The sequence below is a fragment of the Euphorbia lathyris genome, chromosome 4 (genome assembly GCF_963576675.1).
Source record: "Euphorbia lathyris chromosome 4, ddEupLath1.1, whole genome shotgun sequence".
NCBI lineage: Eukaryota > Viridiplantae > Streptophyta > Magnoliopsida > Malpighiales > Euphorbiaceae > Euphorbia > Euphorbia lathyris.
In genome coordinates, this window is record NC_088913.1 from 71,958,101 (window position 1) to 71,986,003 (window position 27,903).

Sequence of the window (27,903 nt, forward strand, 5' to 3'; positions counted from 1 at the left end):
ACACTAAGTTCGGTCAAGCTGACTAAAAGCTGAGTTAATAAACTCACCAAAAATTATCAAGTCAGTTTAAGTAATTAGCAAAAAATTTATATTAGTTCCTAACCCCCCCCCCTTTGGAACTAATCACACGGGACCAACAATATGTACTAGAAAAATTAAAAACGATCCTATATACAAAAACAAACAAATAGATTAAAAGTAATCAAAACAAATTATTAATCACTTTATTCATATTAAATCTGAAACATTGAAACTTATGCAGATTAATAAAATGATATACAGAGTCATTTTAACATTATATACACATTTATGTTTGTTGGTTATACTGGTTCATTTTAATATTATATACAGATTCATTCTAATAACTTGCATAGTTAACATATACTAATAAAAAATAACCAAAGAATCAAAGTTGATATGCTATCAAAATTGAAAAACAAATGTACAGAACAAAACTTAGAATTATATAAAATGTATGTTCATGAACTTGTTCAATAGTTATTAATGATTAAACCGTATTAGTATGTAATATATATGAAAAGTCAGATGTTCAGAAACATTTCTGAAATGAATACAGATACATGAAAAATAATTACAGATTCATGTTAAAAGTTACACGGGTTTATTCAAACTTAGATTCGGATGTATTCGTATAACTTGTATGGTTAACGTATATTTAAGCAAAAAGAATCAAAGAATCAAACTTGACAGTTTTATTAAAATTAAGAAGACATACATACAAGTTACAGAAAGAACAAACACAAAAACAAACCTATATATAAACTATATATAACAAATAGTTTTATAATATCTTCGTTCTTCATCATGTGTGTAATTGGGAAACGGTGCACCGTAGCATTCTGATAAATCAGGACACCTGTTGCGTGAGCAGTAATCTTCTTAGAAGATTTATGCTTGGAAACTATGGTTTTTAAAGAAAGAAAAAGTTTCTGTAACTTTGTTTTTTTAAATGTGTGATAACTGAGAAGAAATCAGATTTTGTCTGATAGAGATGAATAGAAAATGTAAGTAACAAAAAAAATCTGCTCTTTTCCAATTATTTTATAATCAATCCAGGACAAATCAAGGTGTCTGTTGGGATTAAAAAGGTGTAAATTCACACCATTTGAACATGAAGGATCTTAATTTTTTCGAAAGATTCAGCAATGATGCATGAACTGAAGAAAAAAAATACAGGTCTAATATACGCCCGTGTCGCGACCGTGAATGGCGATTCTGGGTCGCGACAAGTCATTTTTAGAGAGAAAAATAATTTTTTTTCGCTGAAGTTACTGAGAATTTTGATTCTCGGTAAGTTCAGAATTTTTTTTCTCTTCCTTTCCCTTGAAATTTTGAAATCCTGAATTCTCAACTGAGAATTCATATTCTCGGTAAGTTCGGAAATTTTTATAAGGCATAGAAAGTCAAAAATCTCAGTTGAGAATTAAACATTCTCAGTAAGTTCAGAAACTTATAAAACTTCAAATAAAAATCACTGTAGAGATTTGTTTAAAAATCTCTATACAATTAGAAACTTAAATTATGTGTGATTTTAATTCAATTGAGATTTGTTTTTTTTAAATCTAAAGACACTTTCCTTATCAATTACAAATATTTAAGATACATAACATATCTTGAATATCTTTCAATGAATTTTTTTTTATTTCTAATCGAATTATTACTTCTAAACTAAAGACTAATGTAGAAACTAAACTAAAATGAAATGTAAGAATTAAAAAAAAAATGAAAAACTAAAAACTAAAAATGTGATAATCCTTAAGAATTCTCAAGGAGAATCAAAATCATGGACATAATCAATTATCTAGACCGGTTTTAAATAATGGTCCTGTCCATTTAACTTACCTGGAAATAATTTCAATTTGGAATCAAAAAGTAGAACTGTATCCCAAATTTTGAAATTATTATTGTATATTTTTTCTTTTTTTTTTCTTTTTTTTTAAACATTTTTTAAGCGCTTTCTTTTTTTAGTGTTTTCTCAATTTAAGGATCTAATGATTTCGGTTGAATGCCCGAACCTCTGGTTCTGCGCATGAACAAGAACTACGTGCATGAACTGAAACTGTTGAAACTATGGTAAAAGTATACATTTTCTTCCTGGCGAATAAGATAATTTCATCCTACTTCTGATATATCTGTCTGAGAAGATTTTCCATGGTGATTTCTTAGAGAGATAGATGTAGGTGTTTAAGGTAGTGATAAAAAAAGGGAAATTATTTGGGTTTGTAGGAAATGAATAAATTACTTAACAAAGAAATTTGATATGTTGGTGAAGGGTTAAGTGTATAGAAAAGAGGTAAATGTGTTTGGGAAGAGATTAAAAATTTTATGGTAAAACCATCTGTTATGTTCTTGACAAGCTTTTCAAGAATTTTCTATTCTATGATGTATCTGCATGCTGGATTTCTTTCCTGTAGACTTCTTCTGTGAATTTATATTGATGATCAAATCTCCAGTTTATCTTTGAAAAAAACTTGGATTTTTTTTTATCTGCAAACATTTAAATGCAAACGTTAAATAACAACGAGGATTTAGTCCTAGTGACCATCCTCAATAATAAAAACTAGAAAATAAATAAATAAATAAATATATTATAAACCAAGGTTCGAAATAAAACACGAAAAACATAAATTTTTGTTAAAAATTTGGCATTCCCCGGCAACGGCGCCAAAAACTTGTTGAGTGATTTCCGCAAGTGCACGGTATACGCTTGTAGTAATAAAAGATATCGATCCCATAGGGAACGTTTTTTAACAAAAACTTATTCTGAATCGGTTAAATTTACTTTTAAGGTTTATAATATGGAAAATCGTTTAAGTTGGATTTGGTTTTGGAATTGGTAGAATAAGAATTAGATTAGAGCATAACAAATGTTAGAAATCACTTCTGATTTTAAGGATAAATTTACAAAACAGAAACGTTTAGTTCTTTAGAAAAGTAACAAATGTATTCGTTTGCATTAAGCAAAGAAAACAACTTTAAACTTTGTATAAATTATAACAATGAAATAAACCTCGATTCCTCTAATTTTAAGGCTTTGAACTGCAGTCAATCCTCCTACGGTCGGGTTAGATCGCTACCTTAACCAAATTGATACTCTACTGATGATATCAATTTGCCTAAGTGTTCAACAAAGTTTCTTTGTAAAGATTTTGAATTAAACTACGTTTTAATGAAAACACCAGAACTCACTTCAGATCATTTACCAAAGTGCTACATAAAAATCTATCGAATAGAATGAACTTTATTAGATGAAATATGAATTTGATACAAGTTTACAGAGAACAAGAAGCATGGAAACTTTTGACGACTTGCAAGTGAACGGGTTGTCAATCATTTCCTTGGGTTTCGTTAAAGTTTGTCAGACTCAGGGGCGGATCCTCTACTAAATCTTCTCGCTGTAACTTCGTAATAGAGATACGGTCGGTTACTACCAAAATGTAAACTAATATGAACAAATCTAAACGCTACTGTGTTTGTAATTATTTAATAAACAATGTGTGTACATCATATTGCTTTTTACAGAATCAAACTTCTAATCTCTGACTCATTTCTGAGTCAGAGTTTCTGCATAACTCTTGCACTAATCTTAAAATCTAACTCTCTCATCATATTTTCAACTCTCCATCAACTCTTTATTTATAGATGTTGAAGAGTCGTGATTGAAGTGTCGTGTCCGTTATGGAGTGTCGTGTCCGATGTGAAGAGACGTGTCTATCCACCCGAACGAACGCGTTTCTTGGAATTAAAACATGTGTATGTTGTGCTTGGTAGAATTTTTGATCTTACCGAGAATGGAAATTCTCGGCCGAGAATGAGGAACTAATTTTTCAGCCTTTGGACGAAAGGGAGGGAGAGCTAGACGACGCGTATCGCGAGATTCTCCGTCGCGGCCCATAAATTCTCTACCGAGAATTTGGATTATCAACTGAGAATTGGAATTTTTCTCCCGTTTCTGACTTCGTTCTCGTCTTCCTCGTATCGGTGTGTTGATTTCTTCGTCTTTTGGCTCCTAACTTAGGATTTTTCCTTCGTTTTTGACCTCTTTTCGTTCCTATTTGGATTTTACCAAATATTTAGGTACCTTACAAGAAAGAAGCATATTCGAAAGTAAAAGTACTCTAAATAAATATAAACAGCATGAATTCATAGCAAAACTGATGTAATTATTGATGATATTTTAGGTATATTTTGGGCTTAACAATAGTCCTCTAAAGGTCATGATCTCCAGCTAACACACTACGTCATGACGTCCCAATTAAAGAATGAAGTTACTTGAAGTAAACTTATAATTAAACTAATTATGAACCATCGATCATAATTTCCATGCACTAAAGTCCTTTCATTAAAAATCCTAATCTTGACTAGAGTCACAAAGTGTCAAGCTCTAACCGTCAAGATACTAAGAAATATTGATTAAGTCTTTGATAAAATAAGACTCTCATCAAAGAACCATTCTTTGATACTTATCTCATAAGGGGAGTCTTATTGTCCTGGCCAGGAACTCATTCCATCAAAAAAACGAATCAATAACTATCTTATGATTTATCTCTATTTACTTAATGAATCCTCTATTAGCAAACTCTTGTTACACTACACAACTAACTATAGCGATTCACTGCCGGATTACCAGAATTAAGATCCCAGTACAAAGCAGGAACAAACTATAATTACCTGTGCAAGAACAACTAAGTTTCCTCAAGTCAAAGGACTATATGCATTATTATGACCTAGATAATAATTATGTTGACTAGGAGTAAACCTTTGTGCAATTATTATCCAACGTCACAGTTCGACCATTCACCTCTTTGAATGTCCACATATTTATTCTGATATCATCATATCAAACAGAATGAGATTTTCTGTTTTCGATTAATATCTCATACTAATCGAAAAAATAAACAGAGGTGATAGTCTAAGGATAGATGAGTGTCCAATTCATTATCCACCGACTATGAACATTTAAGATTATTATTTCACCAAAGAAATATATCTCATTATTATTAACTCTTAATAATATTATCTCTTTGTAAATAATCTTTGGACTAATATATATTCATTAAGTAATTAAACAATACAAATAATTACACATGAATATATATTTTATTAACTGCCATTTGGATACAAAATTCACACTGTATAATATACAAAAGGAATGACCTAGGGTATACAACACTTACACAAACCATATCTAAACTCAATGAAATATGTCAGATCGGAGAAAAGAACTAACCTTAAGCAACCAATGATTCACCGTGTACCTAATATCATAAATTCAAATGTTCCATGATTGAGTTTAAGGATTCATTGTTTATAGGTTTAAAATTTTTAGAATTGTTGGGATTGACGATTTTGCGATTTGGGAGGCGTGTGGATCACACACCAATCTCTTAATCTTCCTTTGAAAATTGAAGGCGTGTGGATCACACACCAATCTCTTAATCTTCCTTTGAAAATTGAAGGAGAAGTTGGTTACACTTTGAGAAGTTCATTGAGCTATTTAAACACTTTTGACATTCGCTATTTAAACACTTAGAAAGTTGCATCCAAATTTTTGATGAATTTATAACACGAATGATGTATTAATTTTTTCAAGCACTTTTATCCAATATTTAGTATTTAAAATATGCTGGAAAAATGTTTTTTTTTAATGTTTCTTTTGATTTGTTTGGTATTCTCCAAATAACAAATGTGATTGATATTCTAGAAATCTACGATATATAGTTAGGGATGACAATGGATACTGTATCTGCGGGTATCCGGTACTATTCGATCCTAATAGAACTACCCGTACATTGTATAAAAGGATAGTGGATGTGTATGAGATTAAAACCACTATCCGTTAGGGTGATGGAACATGTATAGGAAGATCCTCCAGGGTACTCGTTACCCGTTACCCATCATAATTTTTTTATATATTAATAAATATCACTATGTTTTAGATGTAAGATGCGAGATTTGAACCACAACCTTTTCTTTTTCAACCATTGCTTTTATTCTTATTTTTTTTTATCAATAGAAGGGCCTATTTTATTCTTATTAATTAAGTTTCAATGTGCTCAAGTTTTAGATGGATGGTTTATTAAATTTATACTTTGTGAAATTTGTAATATGTTTGTTTTATCTATTGATTCTTAACAGCTAAGAGCATCTCCAAGAGACTTTTAGTGAACTCTCTAAAAATAATGCAAATAATTGATTCTTAGTAATTTAAGAGTGACTAAGATATATCGGCTCTGTTTGGGAATTAGCTGTTAGCTGATCACATTAGCTGTTAGCTCATTACATTAGCTGATTTGACTAGCTGTTTGTGTAGACCTGTTTGGTAAAAATTAGCTGATCGATAATAACGATTTGTGTAAAAAAACGAATAAGGGCATTTCTTTTTTTAATTTTAGAACCTGCAAACTAAAAGTAGGGTTAAAGAAGTCCATTAATTTTAATATTGCAAAATGCTAATTGAAAAAGCTCCTAAAAGGAGCTTTTTCTAAATTAGCATTTTCATCCCAAACCTCTCTCCACCAAACACTCCAATGAGCGATTTCAGTGGTCAAACCGCTAAAATTGGTCAAAACCGCTCTTTTTATCCAAAAACGCTCTTCATCAAACATGGCCATCATCTCCAACAATGCTTAATGTATTCACTCCTTATTTATTATTTTATCATTAAATTTATTAATTGTTAGAGTATAAGTCAATGTAATTAATGAATAACATGCTTAAGGTTGCTGAAGAGCTGTTGGGGCATGCTTAGGCTGCTAGTAGGGTCAATATGTCTCTTTGAATATATGAGTAATATCAAGCGCTACTACTTGTATATATATTTGTGTATTATCAGGGTCGGTCCTGACAATTCATGGGCCCTATGCAAATTAAGGAACAAAGGCCCCTTTCCCTATAAAAAACAATTTGTGCGTAACAAAATTTTCCAAAAGTCGTTTTTTAAATAACAATTTTTTTTCATTCGTATCACTATTCTACTATTGCTATCGTCATCAATAAAAATATCTTCTGAAAATCACCTTTTACGAGTTCACTTTCAATACATGATAAATAGAAAAGTATTTTATTAGTAATTATACGATATGTTTTATTACGCTCACTAAATACAATTGTTTATCCAAAATAAAAAAATATTTCACAATTTCTTTAAATTATGGATTAAACTCCTATTTGATCCATGTATATTTAAAATTTTATCGTTTGGCTAATAAGGTATTATTTGATAACATTTGCCCCTTGAAGTATTTTCATAAGGGACATTTAACTCATTTTGGATAAAAAAAAAACTAATCTATTTGTTAAATTTTTTACTAATAATTTTTTTTATTGCATTTTTCTATATAGACTTAATATTAATTATTTAGACTCTTTAAAACCTAAATAATTTTAGAGCTTTTACATAAATATCGCAATTGGTTACAAAATTACAATTAAATCATATCATCAAAATTACTTTTCAATATGTCATTATTTTTCGTATACAAGAAATAGAGTATGATTTTTGACCTTAAGTAAAAAAAATTAGACTTCAATTCATAAATTCTAAACTTTAGTAAATATATTTTAGACTCTTAATTTATAAGTCCTAATCTTTAAAATATATTAAAAATAATGATTTTATTAGTTTGAACTAATTTAAAAGTATTATTTTTTTTTATAAAAATTTAAAAGTATTATTTAACATAATTGTAAATAAGTTTTAAAAAGTGAATTTCTATATAAATTTCTTAATATTAATATATATATATGTTGAGAAAACCAAATTTTTTTTACCATGGAAATATTTGCACTCAGATGGGTCAAATCTAAGCCCCCTTTTAATGGAGAATGTGTCTTAACCACTAAAATACTCATTAGTTATAGTATTAACTTTTTACAGTATAAATATATACATAACTAATAAAAATATTTGGGCCCCTTCGGACCATGGGTCCTAGGCCGGCTCACCTTAAGTCTATGCCCAGAGCCAGCCTTGTGTATTATTTTTATGTTCTGTTATATTAATGATTATTATATTTTACTAATAGTGAAAGAAAAAAGACTTTTAAATAATAAATTATTAATTAAAAAAAGTGAGGTGAGGAGATATTAAGAGGGGTGATTGCCCAAGAGTTGGTCCACACTATGAAGATTAGGAAGGGGAAGAAAGGCATTATGGCTCTGAAGCTGGATCTGGAGAAGGCCTTTGATCGTATCAACTGGAATTTCCTGATGGAGAGTTTGGAGAGAGCTAGGATCCCGGACAGCTGGAGAAGGTTAATTAAGGTATGTATCTCTTCTCCTGTGTTTCAAGTTATAGTTAATGGGGATATGTCGGAGGAGTTCTCCCCGGGCCGGGGTATCCGTCAGGGTGATCCTATGAGTCCCTTCCTTTTCGTTATTGCTATGGAGAGGTTATCGCACCTGATTCAAGATGCAATTGATAATGGGAGTTTCCACCCGATAGCTATCAATAGCTTCTGTCCCCATGTGACTCACTTATTCTTTGCAGACGATGTCCTTATCTTCTTGGAAGGTAATGAGGAACAGTTGAGTATTATAATGGATATTCTTGATTGCTTTTGTTCGGCCTCTGGGCAGAAACTTAATATCCAGAAATCCAAAATGATGTGCTCTAAGAATATGAATCTGAGAGTCTGTAAAAGGTTAAGTGATCTCTCTAGTATTCCTCTTACTGACTCTCTTGGGAAGTATCTGGGCATTCCCCTCCACAGTGAGAGAGTATCTAAAGTTTCCTTTAAAGATACTTTGGACAAAGCTAATATGAAGTGTGCCACTTGGAAAGCCAAGACTCTTTCTCTCGCTGGCCGCCTCACGTTAATTCAATCAGTTAATTGTGCAGCTCCCAATCACATTATGCAGTCTTGTCAGCTTCCGGGTCCTGTGCTTAATGATCTTGATAAGATCAACCGTAGGTTCCTGTGGGGGGAAGCTGTGGAGGGAAGAAAGATCCATCTTGTGCCTTGGAGTGAGGTTTGTCAGCCGAAAGTTTCTGGTGGTCTGGGCATTAGGAAAGCAAAGGATAATAATAAAGTTTTATTAATGAAACTCCTTTGGCGTATGTGGCAGTGCCCCTCCTCTCTTTGGGTTCGCCTTCTCTGTGGTAAGTATAGGAAAGACAAAATCTTTGGGGACCCTAAGGAGAGAGTTGTCAATTGTTCTTTCCTCTGGAAAAGGCTTAGCGCCGTGTTTGCAGAGTTCTGCTTGGGGGTTGGTCTGGAGGTGGGTAATGGTAAGACCATCAGCTTCTGGTTTGACACCTGGATTGGGGATCAACCGTTAATTGATGTTTGTAGCTCCCCCCTCCTAGTGACATCCATAACTGGAGGATTGCAGATGTAGTGGACTCTGAGGGGGACTGGATCTGGTCAAAGTTTGATACCTTCTTTAGCCTGGAGACTCTCCTTAGAATTCGGGGAGTGAAGGTTAGTAATCAAAAGGAGGACATGGATATGCATTGCTGGGCGCTGACTAATAATGGAGTTTATTCTTGCAAGTCTGCCTTTGAAGCTTCTACCCTCAACAGTTCCGATCCTCCCTCGGATATTTGGAAATCCATTTGGGCCCTCAAAGTCCCTTACCGTATTAGAAGTTTCCTGTGGCTGGGAGTTAAGGACAGGTTGCTTACTAATTCGGATAGGCACAGACGGCATTTGGCGGACTCAGGAGCTTGCAGTAGATGCAGTGGCCATGTTGAATCTTTGTGCCATGCTCTTAGGGATTGCTCTAAGAGTAAAGAGGTTTGGAAGAAAATTCTCCCTCACCATATTCTCTCTTCCTTCCTGGCCCACTCTGAGTATGACTGGTTCTCTGATGGTATTAGTGGGAAGTTACTGACTTACATGGAGCATGGGGACATTCTTTTTGCTATCATCTGTCACCAAATCTGGAAGTGGAGAAATGAGGAGATTTTTGGTAATAAAACTGTTGTTATTCCAAACTTAGTTGAGTTCTTCTTGAAAAAACACTCTACTATTATTGAGAGTCTTAAAGGGGATTCCCTTGCCAGGTCTACCCAGGAAAGTGATGTCCATCTCGTGGGGTGTAGCAGGCCGTGCGAGGGGGTTGTAAAATTAAATACGGATGGCTCCTGCCTTATCAATGGTAAGATTGCTGCCGGAGGTGTTCTTAGAGATGCGGGGGGCGCCTGGCTCTCTGGGTTCATACAGAATCTTGGGTTGGGCTCTTCCTTCTCTGCGGAGCTCTGGGGTATTCTCTCTTGTATCAAGCTTGCTAAAAGCCTGGGCGTTAAGAAGCTGTCTGTGGAGTCTGACAATATGAAGGCCATCAAAATGATTACTGAGAATCATGCTATTGGTGTTAATAGCCGCAACCTTATCAAAGCTATTATGAGGCTTTGCTCTTCCTTTGAGATCTTAAAGTTCAGTCACATTTTCAGAGAGCAGAACCGTGTTGCGGATCGCTTGGCTGCGGCTGACCATGAGAGGATGTTAGATGTTACTATCCTTACAGATCCTCCTGCCTTTCTCTCTTCTCTTCTTTTAGAAGGTAGGATTGGGGTTAGCTTCCCTAAACTAATCCCAAGTTAATTGTTCTTTGTTTTGTTTTTTCCTTTCTTATTCCTACAAAAAAAAAAAAAATAGGGTATTGCTATTTACCGCCCCTAAATTCCTTACTACCGCCATCTTTTGACAATTTTGCCCTTTGCATAATTTTTGATTCAAAATTTGAGAAAAAAATTTGAGAGAAAAATTTAAAATTTGGCCTAAACGGATGCGGCATCCGTTCGGCCCATGGTGGGGGCGGACGCGGCACTCCGACCGACCCATGGCAAGAACGGATGGCGCATCCGCCCCCACCATGGGCCGGGCGGATGCGCCATCCGTTCTCACCCTTGGTGGGGCGGAGTGCCGCGTCCGCCCCCACCATGGGCCGAACGGATGCCGCATCCGTTTAGGCCAAATTTTGAATGTGCAAAATCGTAAAAATTTTAGTGACGAAAAATACTAAATCGTTCAATTTTTTATGACGAAAAATACAAAATTCCCCAATTTTTTGTGACAAAAAGTACAAAATCGTCATGAAAAATATGTATTATTTTCATGAGTTCTTTGATAAAAAAACATAAATTTTAATGTTTCCGACTCGTAATCGTCCATTTTCGTGGTTCAGGTTGTTACACATCAATTATTTTCATAATTTCAATTATTGTTTTTCGGGTTTATGATTTTGGAGAGAGAATTTTTAACTTTTGATCAAAATTATAAGAAGGGCAAAAAAGTTCAAATAAAGACGGTGATAGTAATTTGAGTGTGGTATTTAACCGCCCACAAAAAAAAAATGGAGAAGAGTATTTAATAGAGAGTACGTGGAGGATTTGAGTAGCTGCTTGGAACTGATTTTTAAATAAAATATAAAAGGGTAGGAGGCGGGGGTTGGCGTTAGCGAATCCGTTGCCATCGGTGTATATAGCCCAACTTGACTTCTGCTTTCATATTCTAGAAATCTACCCCGCCAAATTGCTTTCACCGTCGTCCTCCGGAATTCAAATCGGTCTTACCACGAAGCACTATTCTCTCTTTCTCGTTCTCAGCCGTTGTATTGCATCTCTATCCGTTTCCTATTCTCATCCCCCCTCTCTCTTTGTCATGACTCATGACGGGTCAACCATGCCCAAATTTTTGTGGACATTCATCTCCGCCATTCTCACATTGATTCAGGTTCCTCCTTTATATCGCTTTTAGATTTCATTTATTGCTAATTTAAGATTGTTTGTCCAGCTTTTTGCAATCCCAAACACGATTTGCAAACACAATCCCGGTGGTTTAAAAGTTTCCATTAGAAAAAAATTATTTCTGTTAATTTCTGCAATTGTCATTGCATTCCGTCTTTGGATTTTGATTTTGACTGTCATTTTCATGCTGCCAAAACTGTTATACCAATGCTGTAATTTATTGTTGTTCCAGCCTGCCAGCACGGCAAACCTAGCAATTTCTAATATTGTATCATTGCAACTGTTCTAGCAGGAGAGAGAGGCATGGTTTTACATTTTTTTTTTCAGTATTAGTTAAAATACTCAGGAAACCTAGAGAAGTGTGTGATAAGATCCAGTATTGTTTTCATTATGTGTGTGTGTCATGTGACTATTTTGTCCTCCTAGCAATATTATGATTAGTTAAATATATTATTCTTCTCTGTCCTATTCGTGTTCATAATTAATCTTGCAAGTACTCGTTTTAGCACATTTACGACTAATTCATCATTTTTTTTCATCTAGATATAAGGTTGGAGTTGATCCTTTTTCACTCTTAGCTAAAAGAACTGTCATATATCGTAGGAAGGACTGAAACAAATATTTTCTATTTCAGTCAGTTATCTGTTATTTTATCTTGCATTTCTGTTTATTTCGTTTGTTTTTATTCATTGTTAGTTGTTAGTTTTATTCTTAGTTATGAGGTGGACGGTAGACTTTTGAACTATTGGTAATCACTAGGAAAACAGTTAGCCTAATTTAGATTCTAACAAGTTAGTTGTACCTTGTAATTGCCTCAATCATCACCCTATTTAGAGGATGAGATTCGGACTTAACCTATTATTAATGAGAATGTAACATTTTCATACTATTATTCTCTTCTCTCTCCTAAATTTCCTTCTAAATCTGCACTTTCCTTACTCGTCAGAATACAATCCTGACAAACTTAGAAGTGCATTTCAACCTCATCAGTCATTTCATACATTTGGATTCTGTTTTACTCGAATGACTACAGGATGAGACAATAACAATGTCAAGATAATATCATTTTTTCGGCTTATGGCATGAATTTGGATTCTGTTAGTTAGAGTTCAATCTAGATAATATCATTTTTTCGGCTTATGGCATGAATTTCTTTGTCCTTCAGCGTAGTAGCTTCTTTTCTAGAATTTACAAATGACTTTTTTTTTCTTTCTATTTCATATATTTCACTCCATGTAACTGCAATCATATAGTTTTTTCTTCCTTTTAGATGTTGTATATCAAAGCATCAAACTATATGGATGGAATCTTTTCTTTTTATGATTAGCAGGATGCTAAATCTATTATGTTCTTTTTTTTCTTGGAAAAATATGATAAGGAAATGTGCAATGAGTCATTGAATCCTACCTTATGTATATGCTGGAAATCATTATTTTTCTTTTCCAATGTTTATTTGAATTCAATTGGCTGGTTGCCTTAATCGAACTAAGATAAGATATAACTGAACTAGCTGGTATATTTAGTATATGCTGTGATTTGGCAAGTTTTTACATCTTTATTTGGACTCAATTGGTGGTTACCTTATTTGGGCTAAGCTTGATATTTTCGAGCTAGTACTTATTAGATTTATACTTTTCAGCTTGTTCAAGATGGAATATCTTTCTGCCTCATTTTGTCCGATTTCTCGGTTCGAAGCTCGTCAGGCACCTTTAGGTCTCCCAATTAAAGTTTTTTTTTTGTGTATGCTAAGACTCGAACTTGAGATCTCTAGCTTAAGCGACTTGAGACCCTTAATGTCATACCCGACCCTAGATGACTTCAATCGGCATCGGGCATGAAATAGAAACATCATAATCAATACTTAGGAGTCTCTAATTTAACCCAAATATCATTATATATTGAACTACCAAAGTTCTAACCATAATTCTCACAATAAGCAGCCAACGTCCAAACCCCGCCTAAACGGTCGGTAACCTTCTCAATATCCTGTACTTTCTCACCTAAAAACATTAAAACATTTGAAAATGTGAGACAAAAATCTCAGTAAGAAACTATCAGTTATAAAAATCAACTTACTGAACATAGCTACATATATACCGTTAAAAAGGGATTTAAACAAAATCTTATAAAATACACTCAAACCAAAGTTCATAATATAGTCAAAGTAGTGAACCAAAAACCAAAAATATATAATCTTATATCGATTCTTGAGTTCAAAACCTTATAAAATATTATAATCAAATAAACGTTTTATCAAACCAAATCGTAATCAAACAAACGTAAAATCTTATATTAAAATCAATCATAACGAAAAACATAATCCAAATGAACTTAAAAACGTTGTATCCATCCTCGAGTTTCTCCCCTTAAGTATCAATCCATAACCACATATATAATCGAGACGTCTCTTAACATTGCCTATCCCATATGGTCTTACCCAACACTTCTTTGCCATACCCAATAAGTCTTCAAACTGTGTACACAGGCCATGTCCCTCACTGAACATGGTCTTCAAATATGGAACCACCGATCCGGATAGCTCTCGATGGATATAAAATCGAGACGTCTCTTAACATTGCCTATCCCATATGGTCTTACCCAACACTTCTTTGCCATACCCAATAGGTCTTCAAACTGTGTACACAGGCCATGTCCCTCACTGAACATGGTCTTCAAATATGGAACCACCGATCCGGATAGCTCTCGATGGATATAAAATCATAAAATCATAACGTACTCAAATTTCCTTTCACAATCAAATTCCAAACTATTTCATCACCATAAATCATTTGGCTTCAATTTGCCTTTTTGTATGATAAAAATCATATTTGGACTTCAATCCAAAATAATAACAATAATAACCGCAACAGATTTCTCAATCCAAAAACAATTCGTAAGAAATCATCAAATTCATTTTGTTCAATATATAGATATATTGAAACCAAAAACATATATGTAAATCAACCAAATTAAGCCTTAAATCAACATAATCAAGTAAAATCTGAAATTTAGATAGAAACATAATCAATAGCTTCATTTGAATCGTAATTTCACAATAAAAGCAAGATCGTGAAAAATCTCAATTTTATAAAATTCCTGCAGAATCTTCAAATATCAATTTCTGAAACTTCTTTGATTATATATATATCTATATACATAAACCTCAAAATATAGTTGATAGTTACTTACCTTGGCTACTAATTCAAGACCACAAACCCGTTCAATTCGCCTCTAAACTTTGTCTAAGCCATTTTCCTTCAAATACTGCCGAAATTTAAAAACTCTTCGACTAGGACTTAGAACTATACATAAGGATGCTATAGTTTTAATTTTGAGTGATTCGGACGGTCGAATCTCCGTAAATCAATGAAACGGTAGAGAAACGATCGATGAACGATGATGAACAGATAAAGATGAAAGAAAGAAAAAGAAAAAGAAAGAAAATAATAGATGATGATCATCCGCTGGAACATTTGAGATAGAATTCTCAAATATGGTAAATATTAAGATTGATCCTCCATCTTTCTATAATCTTTAAAAATTATCCTAAACTTTTAATTTACATATAAAACCTTCAAATTAACTTCAAACTTTTTCTATAACACCAAATAAAAATCATATACCTAATAATTATAATATATATTACTATCAAGGTATAAATTTTAGAAATTTAGACCCGGACGTAACAATTCTCCCCACCTTATGAAATTTCGTCCTCGAAATTCACATTCTCTAAATCTATATTTTCTTCCTCAAATAATCTCAAAGATCACAAAATTATTTCAAATTATCAAGATTCCTCATAATCATCATAAAGACCACAAATTCTAATGTTTCCTCCCATTAACTCCATCATTTATCAATATCAATATCACTGTAACCATTATTGCAATATACTCTTAGTAACTCTAAACTTTAACCTAATCGATTCCATCACCATAATCCACAATATACGTTATTTTCATATCTTCCTATCATTAAACCAAACCTCTCACTTTAATAGATTTAAATCACAATTGATTCCATCAATTGCATATATATCAAATATATTTCACCTATCTCCAAGTTCTATAGACTTCAAAAATATCACTTTTGAACCGCTAATATGTACGATCTTATATTTGTCTTAAACTTCAAATAATGCCAATCAATAAACATCATACACCTATAATCATATTTCATCATAATAATACTTAAATATATAACTTTTATTAGCATCAACATCATCATCACTCTTATAAGAGTCATTTCATAAACCTAAACATTAACATCACCAATATAAACCTCATTATGATGATACAATTTCCTATCAATAAGACTAATTTACATAAAATTTTAATATCAATATCACTCTTATAATTCTCCAGTTAATTCCTTAAAATCAATTAAGGTAACATGCTATTTTTTTTTATAATCATCACTATATATACCACCAATAAACTTTAATCGTCTCTCCAAACTATATAGTCAATGAATATATGGTATCTAAATTACGACAATCAATGTTTTTTTTTTGTCTTCTTCAAACTCCAAATAATATCTTTATACCCATAAAAGTCAATAAATCTATAATATCACTCGATTTTCTTATTTGACCTATAAACACTCAATTTGATCCTTATATAAACTAAAACCATAATCACACAAACTTCAACTAAAAATAACTTCTTTCTTATTTATCTCGTAATTTCCTACCTCAAACTCTTAAGATCAGACAAATTTGTCCTCAAAATTCATCTCTTAATTATTTTCTCAAACACTATTTAAGCTTACCAAATTTTCATATGTAATCATCAAATCATGAACTCCAATATATTCTCCCACTTTACTTCTTATTGATCACTAACATCGGTATCTCTCTAAACATCATTTATATAACTCTCAATAATTCTAAACCTCAACCCGATAAAATTCAACAATAGATCTGCATTTGAATTCGGAGATTATTTATTCAACTTAAGATTCCATAACTTGTTAAACTCCTATCATAATCTCCAATTGATAATCAACCTCCAAAACAATTAATTGAAATCTCCACATTTTCGCTTTCTTAATCACATATAAATTAACTCCAAAACTCATCATATCATTTCAAGTCTCCTAACATTACTTCACATCTGAGATACGTATATTTTGCAGCCACTATTAAACTCTCAAATATCAATTCAAGTCACACTATGGAGAAAAATCAAACAAAAACCAAATTCTGGTTTAACGCTAAAATGACCAACATATGCCGTTTTCAGCATAACTTTTTCATACGGAGTCCGATTAAGGCGATTCAAAAACCCCTGGAAAGGTAAGATAATAATAAAGAACTTTCATTTAGGACTCCATGACAGATTCAGTCTCTATCTGGTCGAAAAATGTATCATAAGATTAAGATACGGATCTGATTCTCCCGCAACACCTATATAGACAATTCTCTATTATCTCTAGATGTTCATACACCCAATATTTTTACTAACCATCAAATCCTCGAAAAATTTCAAATTATTTCTTAGCTTGCACCAAATATTCATATTCCTCAATTATTATCGATTATTTCTTAGCTATCACCAAATATTCATATTCCTCACATACTATCAAGTATTTCTTAGCTATCACCACATATTCATATTCCTCAATGACTATCAACCTTAGGTCCGAAGAATTTAACCTACTATGTCCGAGGAAGATAACCTAGATCTCTGATACCAAACTGTCATACCCGACCCTAGATGACTTCAATCGGCATCGGGCATGAAATAGAAACATCATAATCAATACTTATGAGTCTCTAATTTAACCCAAATATCATTATATATTGAACTACCAAAGTTCTAACCATAATTCTCACAATAAGCAGCCAACTTCCAAACCCCGCCTAAACGGTCGGTAACCTTCTCAATATCCTGTACTTTCTCACCTAAAAACATTAAAACATTTGAAAATGTGAGACAAAAATCTCAGTAAGAAACTATCAGTTATAAAAATCAACTTACTGAACATAGCTACATATATACCGTTAAAAAGGGATTTAAACAAAACCTTATAAAATACACTCAAACCAAAGTTCATAATATAGTCAAAGTAGTGAACCAAAAACCAAAAATATATAATCTTATATCGATTCTTGAGTTCAAAACCTTATAAAATATTATAATCAAATAAACGTTTTATCAAACCAAATCGTAATCAAACAAACGTAAAATCTTATATTAAAATCAATCATAACGAAAAACATAATCCAAATGAACTTAAAAACGTTGTATCCATCCTCGAGTTTCTCCCCTTAAGTATCAATCCATAACCACATATATAATCGAGACGTCTTTTAACATTGCCTATCCCATATGGTCTTACCCAACACTTCTTTGCCATACCCAATATGTCTTCAAACTGTGTACACAGGCCATGTCCCTCACTGAACATGGTCTTCAAATATGGAACCATCGATCCGGCTAGCTCTCGATGGATATAAAATCATAAAATCATAACGTACTCAAATTTCCTTTCACAATCAAATTCCAAACTATTTCATCACCATAAATCATTTGGCTTCAATTTGCCTTTTTGTATGATAAAAATCATATTTGGACTTCAATCCAAAATAATAACAATAATACCGCAACAGATTTCTCAATCCAAAAACAATTCGTAAGAAATCATCAAATTCATTTTGTTCAATATATAGATATATTGAAACCAAAAACATATATGTAAATCAACCAAATTAAGCCTTAAATCAACATAATCAAGTAAAATCTGAAATTTAGATAGAAACATAATCAATAGCTTCATTTGAACCGTAATTTCACAATAAAAGCAAGATCGTGAAAAATCTCAATTTTATAAAATTCCTGCAGAACCTTCGAATATCAATTTCTGAAACTTCTTTGATTATATATATATCTATATACATAAACCTCAAAATATAGTTGATAGTTACTTACCTTAGCTACTAATTCAAGACCACAAACCCGTTCAATTCGCCTCTAAACTCTGTCTAAGCCATTTCCCTTCAAATACTGCCGAAATTCAAAAACTCTTCGACTAGGACTTAGAACTATACATAAGGATGCTATAGTTTTAATTTTGAGTGATTTGGACGCTCGAATCTCCGTAAATCAATGAAACGGTAGAGAAACGATCGATGAACGATGATGAACAGATAAAGATGAAAGAAAGAAAAAGAAAAAGAAAGAAAATAATAGATGATGATCATCCGCGGGAACATTTGAGATAGAATTCTCAAATATGGTAAATATCAAGATTGATCCTCCATCTTTCTATAATCTTTAAAAATTATCCTAAACTTTTAATTTACATATAAAACCCTCAAATTAACTTCAAACTTTTTCTATAACACCAAATAAAAATCATATACCTAATAATTATAATATATATTACTATCAAGGTATAAATTCTAGAAATTTAGACCCGGACGTGACACTTAACCTCTCAAACCAATCTTAATTGGTATCTTCCTGCCTCATTTCATGGCTCTTTGCATGTATCATATTTTCATTTTTGTTATTCTCATCTTTTTTCTACAAAATGTCATATATAGAACAATATTGCCATGCTTGATTTCAACATCTATATCTGTAGTTTCTGGCCGGAACCAAGTAGTCAGCCATGGTTGTTAAAGGCGCGCCTTACACAAGGCTTAGGGGACTGAGCCTTAATACCCCTAGGCGAGGCTCAGTTTAAGAGGCGCGCGCCTTGTGCACCTCGTCTGGGCTTCGAAGGATCCTCAGACGCGCCTCTTTAACATTAGATTTTCATTAGTTCTTTTAACTGTTTTCTGAGTATTCTTTCTTCTTCCAGACTCTCAATTCTTTCGGGTGGTTCTCAGCACGGTTACTTCTCTTGTTCTCAGGGTGTGCGCTAAGGTGATCTGCTGTCGCCTATTTTGTTTGGCATTAGGAAGGACGTTGTGAGTGGATGGATATCCAGTTTAGTTGAGGAAGGGAAGATTCATGCCATGGGGTTAATGTAGAGGGACTACATTTCCCACTCATCTCCTCTACGCAGAGGATATCTTAGTTTTTTGGGCAGCTACAACCAGAAATATGCGGGCTATCAAGGAGGTCTTCAGACTTTTTGGCTGCATCTCTGTTAAGTGTGTTAATTGGGATAAATCAGCTACCTATTTTAGCACTTTTGTTTCGACGCCTAGAGCTGCTCACCTTGCTGGGTTGTGGAAATTCGGCACGCTAGTGTGTCTGTCTTCAGGCTTAAATATAAGACAGCTCAAATACATATAGTTTACTGTGATAGTTTTTGAGTTTATTGTCTGTCTTGTCTTCAGGCTTAAATACAAATGTAGTTGAAGGTTTATTAGGTACATGCAGTTGTATCTCCTAAAATTAAAATAGGTACAATTTTTTTTTCTATAACCATAAGGAATATTAATTTCAGAGGAAAAGTATATATCTATAAAAGCTAAGGATATAGTTTTCATTATATTCTTTTTCTTATTATTCTTTTCTTGATAAGCTTGGAGTTGATGTTGCTAAGAAAAGGAAAAGAGTAGAGAAATGACATGTAACTGTCCTTGCTAGATTAAACTCTGTAAAGAAAATTCATATAGAAAATGTATCAATTTGTTATCTATTTTTATTTTTGCTTTAATATTTAATTTCAGCGCCCATATATACAAAAGTCCTTTCAGTATTTATATTTAATATTAATATTTTATTAATTTTGCATATTTTTTGATGCTGCCTTGATGAAATGACAACTGAAAAGAAAAAAGAAAAAGGAAAAGTATATGCTTGCCACTTCCTTTTTCTTTCTTGTCTGCATCCTTTTGGAGAGGTTCTTTCTTTCCTTGCATTGTAACAGTTTCTCCTCTCCATTCCCATCTCCATATCATCTCCTCGTTCATTTTTCAATTAACTACTAGTTGCTTATGAAGCTGTCGTCTCACTTTGCTGTCATCTCTTTGTGACTTTCTTTAGTCATTGTTCTTTGTTTCCAACTTCTAAATTGTTGCACCATTTGAAGTGTGGTACAGGCGTTTCTATTCTTAGTCTGATTTCACTTTCAATTTATTATTTCAGTTTGCAGTTTCTGTTTTCATTGTTTCTGTTTGCATCTGTTTCTAAAAAAAAAAAAGACAAAAAAGAAAAAAGAAAAAAACAGAAGCAGGAAATGGCTCTAGATACCATCCTCACAATTCTTCCCACTATTGCTGAGTACACCTTTGTCCCCATCAAACGACACCTCGGCTACACTTTCAACTACAAAAGCAAAGTTGAAAACCTCAAGAATCAGGTCCAGAAGCTGCAGGGTCAGAGAGACAGTTTGCAGCAGGAGGTTGATGCAGCTACAAGGCGAGGGGATGCCATTAAGGATGATGTTCAACAATGGCTGAACAAAGTTAACGAAGCAATCCAAAAGGCTGATCAGGAACTCATCAATGGCGAAGCACCAGCAAAACAGAAATGTTTCTACGGAATAATACCCAATTTGAAGGCGCAACACAGGCTTGGAAGAAAAGCTGCGAAAGAAGATCCAGAGTTTACTAAGCTCCAGGAAGAAGGTAGATTTGATCGTATTTCCTACCGCCCTGCTTTGACACCGTTCACGGGTTCATCCACCCATGGTAATGAGATGTTACATTCAAGAGCATCCATGCTGAAGAATGTTATGGATGCACTGATGGATCCTTCTGTGAGCATGGTAGGAGTGTGTGGTACAGGTGGTATTGGTAAAACCACCCTGGCAAAGGAAGTGCGCAGGCAATCAATTGAAGCCAAACTATTCAATGTTGTAGTTCTGACTCATGTATCTGAAACACCAGATCTTAAAAATATTCAAGAGAATATTGCTGACATGTTGGGCTTGGAATTTCCCGAGAAGACTGTAGAAGGAAGAGCACATAGACTCAGTCAGCACTTAGCACTTGAGAAGAAGGTCCTCATAATTCTGGATGATGTCTGGAAAGAACTAGAACTAGAGAGTGTGGGAATTCCTTTTGGTAGTGATCAACAAGGATGTAAAGTATTAGTAACGTCAAGGAACTGCAACGTTTTATCGCAAAAGATGGGAACCCAAATAACTTTTGAGCTCGGAGTTCTATCAGAAGCAGAGGCACTGAGTTTATTTCAGAAGACCGCAGGTGAAGTTGCAGATCAAACGCTGGCAACTGAAATTGCTAAAAAATGTGCAGGCCTTCCAGTGTTAATTGTCACTGTTGCAGTAGCTTTGAAAAATAAGGGATTACATGAATGGAAAGTTGCCTTGAAGGAGCTCTCTGGATTTGACAATAAAGGATTCCAGGAAAAGCTATACTCAGCTGTAGAGTTGAGTTACCGTCATCTGGGTAGTGATGAAGTAAAGTCATTTTTCTTGCTATGTGCTCAACTTGCTCAAAATGACATTCCAATTCCATACTTGGTGACTTACAACATGAGTTTGGGTTTACTCAGACACACAGACACGGTGGAGGATGGAAGAAACAAAGTACTTAAATTGATAAATGACCTAAAAGCTGCTTGCTTGCTTCTAGATGGAGACAGGTATGGGTTTGTGAAAATGCATGATGTTATTCGAGATGCTGCTGTTTTAATTGCATCCACGACTCGACCGGCTTTCACATTCAGAGATGAGATTGGATTGAACAAATTGCCAAACAAGGATGTGCTTGGAAACTGCACCAGAATTTATCTGCCTCATTCTGAAATCCATGAGTTCCCGGAAAGGCTAGAGTATCCAGAAGCAGAGTTATTTGTACTTGGCACTGGAGGAAAAATCCCTGATTCATTTTTTGAGGGGATTACAAAGCTCAGAGTACTGCATTTCATTGGGATGTGTTTGTGGTCCCTGCCTTCATCTTTTGACTCCTTAACCAATCTTCGTACCTTGCATTTGGAGGATTGTGCATTGGGGGACACTGGTATCATTGGAAAACTGAAGAGACTAGAGATCCTCAGCTTCAGAGGATCTAAGATAACACAATTGTCACGAGATATTGGGCAACTGACTGAGCTGAAATTGTTAAGTTTAACTGATTGTTCGAACCTCAAAACTATTCCAGCAAATGTGATATGAAGGTTGTCCTTGTTGGAAGAACTGTATATGATGTACAGCTTTTGTGGTTGGGAGATTGAAGGTGCTGATGGTCAACGCAATGCAAGCCTTGCTGAATTGAAACTTCTGTCTCACTTGACAACATTGGTAATATATGTTCCAGATGCCAAGATGCTACCCAAAGAATTGTTTTCCGATAAGTTGGTGAGCTACAGGATCGGAATTGGAAATATATGGTACAGAAATAAAGTTTTTTCAAGAGGTCTTGTGCTGAAGCTCGATTCAACCAATATTCATTTAGATCATGGTGTTCAAGTGTTGCTGAAGGGAACTGAATATCTTTCTTTACGTGAACTGAAAGGGATTCGGAGCTTATTGTATGAACTAGACTGGGAAGGGTTTCTCCAATTGAAGCATCTTGAGATCTATGATGGCCACGAAATTCATTATGTTATCAGCTCACCTGAGAAGGTTCCCTGTAATGTCTTTCCCATCTTGGAGTCTTTGGTTCTGTGGAATCTGACTGCCCTGGAGAATATTTGTAATTGTCAACTCACAGCCTGCTCTTTCAGCAAATTAAGAACCCTGAAAGTCGAACGTTGCAATAAATTAAAGAATTTGTTGTCCTTCTCCATGGTTAGAAACCTTTCACAGCTTCAAGAATTGGAAGTAAGTGACTGTAAGGGCATGGAAGAGATAGTTTCTGGTGAAAGTGAAGTCAAAGGTAACGAAACCCAAGTGGCTGATTTTCCCCAATTAAGATTTCTGACATTAGAACGTCTACCACTGCTTCGAGGATTTTGCTCCAAAGTGAAGGAACTTACCCCATCCCAGTTGGAAAGTTATCAAGGAACAAAGGAAATTGTTTCAGAGGAGGATGAGCTCCATGCTCCGTTGCCATTTTTTCACAGAAGAGTATGTTCACCTTTTTTTTTTTTTTTGCTTTTCCTATATTATTAGTTTTCTGAATTATTGTTTTTCTAACTTAAAAGAAAAAAAGAGAATTCATGAATCAAGTCACTTTTTCTGCAGGCTTTCTTCCCTAACTTGGAGGTCCTAAGGTTGGGGTTTTTAGCTTGTCAAGAGAAAGGATTTGGTGAACTGACAAGCTCAACTGTGTCAGGCGGCCATGATACGAAGTATATATTTTCTTCTTCTTTTATGAACAATCTTCTGCAGTTGAAAAAACTTGAGGTATACTCTTGTGAGTCCTTGGAAGGGATAGTGCTCACAGAATTTGGACAAGGAGAGAGTATAATGAAGAATATCCTTCCTAATCTACATGTCCTCGACTTATATAATCTTCCAAATCTCAAAAGATTTTGTGATGGGAATTTCATTGAATTTCCCACTTTGATTGAACTATCAATAAGTAGTTGCCCTGCTCTAAAGACTTTCATCTCCAATCCTCTAAGTGCTTCCATTCCAGCCAGCGGAGGAACCACAGGTCTAGACTTGGAGAAACAACAGAATACCGCATTTCCATCTCTTTTTGATGAAAAGGTGATCTTTTTTTTCCCCTGGTCCATTTTCTCTACTGTTCATTTTTTTGTGTTTTTTTTTTTTTTTATTTATCTCTACACATTTTGTACTTCTTGGTTTCTGCCAATTTACTAAAATATTGTAGATCGTGTTATGATGATTTTCAGCATTCAATAGAAATGAACGTGGAACTTCATATTGATACACATGATTGGAATTATCATTGCAGGTCGCTTTCCCAAGCTTAGAGCATATGCGTATTTGCTTCATGAGTAATTTGGAAAGGGCATGGGACAACCAACTTTCTGGAGGTTCATTTTGCAAACTGAAATCCTTGAGTTTTATAAGTTGTAAAATCTTGCAAACAGTTTTTCCATCTAATCACTTGGCAAGATTCCTGAGAATGGAGACTTTGGTGGTAGATTTATGTGAATCGCTGCAAGAGATATATCAATTCCCGGTATTCAGTGATGACGAAAGCAGTTCTGTGTTGACCTTTGAACTGAGATATTTGAATATAAATGGGCTTTGCAAATTGAAGCATATATGGAGTAAAGATCCACAAGGACTTTTCACTTTCAAAAATCTACAATCTGTACTTGTTAAAAGTTGCATGTCCCTGAACAGTCTCTTTCCTATCTCCATAGCTAAGGATCTCTTGCTACTTGAACGGGTTGAGTTAAAATCTTCTGGGGTAGAAGCGCTTGTAGAGAAGATAAAAGGTGTAGAAGCAGCCCCTTCTTTTGTATTCCCTCAATTAGTCTCCCTAGAACTACAAAGCTTAACACGGCTTAGGTGTTTCTATCCTGAGGTGCATAGTTTGCAATTCCCCAAGTTGAAATATTTGAAATGTGGAGAAGCAATGGAATTTGCTTCGGAATTCTTAACTTTCCATGGAAACCAACACAATAACCCTGTTCAGCAGTCCTTTTTCATGGCGAAAAAGGTACTAGAATGAATTTACTTACTAAGAAATGAATATATGATATTGCATGTGCTAGCATTTGTTATTTTGTTTTGTAAAGTTTGAATTCCTAAATGTAAAGTTCCATTGAATTTCAGTAATAGCAATTAATATGGCTATCCTTCTTTGGCCTAGAAAGATGAACAGTACAGTGTTAATCTATATATAACTAAGTTGCTTCCGTTTTCTAGGTTTTCCCAAATCTGGAGAAATTGACATTAGATGGTCCAGTGATGGAGATGATATCACAACGCCAACTGTCTTTGGAGCATCTTTCCAGCGTAAAATACCTTGAATTGAAAGAGAGTAACGAATTCGTTGATTCACTGTTTGGCTTCATGCGAAGACTGTCCAATCTTGAAACTCTGGAAGTGCGTGAATCTGATGTCACAGAGTTAATGAGATTTGAAGGGTACCATAGCAAGAAAGAAGATGATAACATGACAGTATTACTTCCACGGATAAGAAACTTGGAGCTGGCGAGGCTTCGTAAACTGACATATATTTGGAAGCAAGACTACTCCCAAATGAACTACATTCTTGAATATCTCCAGATTATGAAAGTATACGCATGTGATAGTTTGATTTATTTGGCTCCATCTTCTGCAACTCTTGGAAGTCTAACTACTCTAGAAATTGACAATTGTGATGCCCTGCAACATTTATTGACATCCTCAACAGCCCAAACTATGGTGCATCTCACGAAAATGAAAATTAAGTCTTGCAAGATGTTGGCAGATATTGTAACTGGTGAGTCGGATGAAACAGCAGAAGAGATTGTATTCACTTGTTTAAATACTTTGCATTTGTTCGATTTACGAAGCCTTACAGGCTTCTGCTTGGGTAATTTCAACTTCAAATTCCCATCTTTGGAGTTAGTAACTGTGTGTGCATGCCCGAAAATGAGGACTTTTTCTGCTGGAACTGCAACTGCACCGAAGCTACAGTTTGTTCAGCTGGGACACCTACGCATTATGGATTGGTTTTGGGAAGGTAACCTTAATTCCACCGTTCAAGGTATGTATCTCATAACTAGCATTTCTTTTTCTAAAACATTATTATTATTGTTGCTGTTGTTTGGTTTGAATATATGATACTACTACATTTTGCTTTGAATATATGATACTACAGTAATTCTGGAAGAGAAGAGGCAGGCAGCACAAGAACAGATTCTTGGATGAGGATTCAAGTTTCAGAAGAAGATAACAACAATGCCAGCTCCTGTATGCTAAATGTTAACCATGCATATATGATACTACAACATTTTGCTTTCATTGTAATCTTTTCTTCAAGATGGTATACCATGGTGCATGCTGTTTGCAGATGATATTGTGTTGGTTGATGAGACGAAAGAAGGAGTGAAGATGAAGTTGGAACTATGGAGGCAAACTCTAGAATCTAGAGGCTTTAAGTTGAGTCGAAGTAAGACAGAATATTTGGAGTGTAAGTTTAGCGGCCGTAGGAGTAGGGAGGTAGGGACAATCACCCTAGATGGGAGAGTTGTTCAGGCCTCGGATTGCTTCCGGTATTTAGGATCTATTATCCAAACGGATGGAGAAGTAGATGGAGATGTTGCTCATAGGATTAAAGCTGGTTGGTCGAAGTGGAAGAGTGCTATGGGTTTCCTTTGTGATCCCGGCATGCCTAATAGATTGAAGGGAAAATTCTACCGGACGGCAATTAGACCAGCATTGTTATATGGTACGGAGTGTTGGGCAGTGAAACACTGCCACATCCATAAGATGTCGGTGGCGGAGATGCGTATGTTGAGATGGATGTGTGGTCACACGAGAAAGGACCGGGTGCGTAATGAAATAATTAGGACAAAAGTAGGGGTCACATCTATTGAGAATAAAATGAGAGAAAACCGACTAAGGTGGTTTGGCCATGTGAGACGTAGAGCGCTTGATGCGCCGGTTAGGAGAACCGAAGAGTGGCAAAGGGATGTAGTGGTGAGGGGTAGGGGAAGACCTAAGCAAACTTGGAGGAGGGTGATCGAGAGTGATATGAGTTTATTGGGAATTGAGGAAAATATGGTAGTGGATAGGACGGAGTGGAGGGAGCGAATCTGTGTCGCTGACACGACTTGATTTTCACGGTTTTATATGATGGTTCATGTTAGCCGACCCCGAATCATTTCGGGACTAAGGCTTTGTTGTTGTTGTTGTGTTGTAATCTTTTCTTCCTGATTTTCTTCAGTTTCTTTTATATACCATTATGATCTATGTTGTACGAAAACTCTTCTTCCTTAGCCTTTCCGCGTTTCGTGTCCGTTTCCATTTCCGTTATTTTCTGCTTCTTAGCTAAGTTCAAGTTATTATTTTCGTTACTACTATAGAGTGATGTACTGGAATTGTTTGACATTATTGAATTTTATGATTGTAAACTTTGAAAAAAAAAACTGTCCTCTATATATATTGAATACTGAAATCAGGATTTAATTCGTTGCTTTTGGATTGAGTTGTCTTGTGTGTACTGTACAACATTATTAGAACCGGACCCGACATCAAACCCGATTTATGGAGGAGTCACGGGTCACTTGATCGGACTGGATGGCTCGGATTCATCGAACCAGATGACGTAATAAATAAATAAATAATATTTACATATATTAAATATATATATAATTAATTTAAAATTATCTTTATATATTATATATATTCAAGACAAACTATAAACAGTTCGTTATCTTTTGTCAACTTGAGGTTTAAATATATAA

At 34.4% G+C, this 27,903-nt stretch overlaps 1 pseudogene; it reads left to right on the forward strand.

Annotated features, from left to right (window-relative positions):
• The first annotated feature begins 20,575 nt into the window (after window positions 1-20,575).
• Window positions 20,576-27,585, forward strand: LOC136228025 (probable disease resistance protein At4g27220; annotated as a pseudogene).
• The last annotated feature ends 318 nt before the right edge of the window (window positions 27,586-27,903 follow it).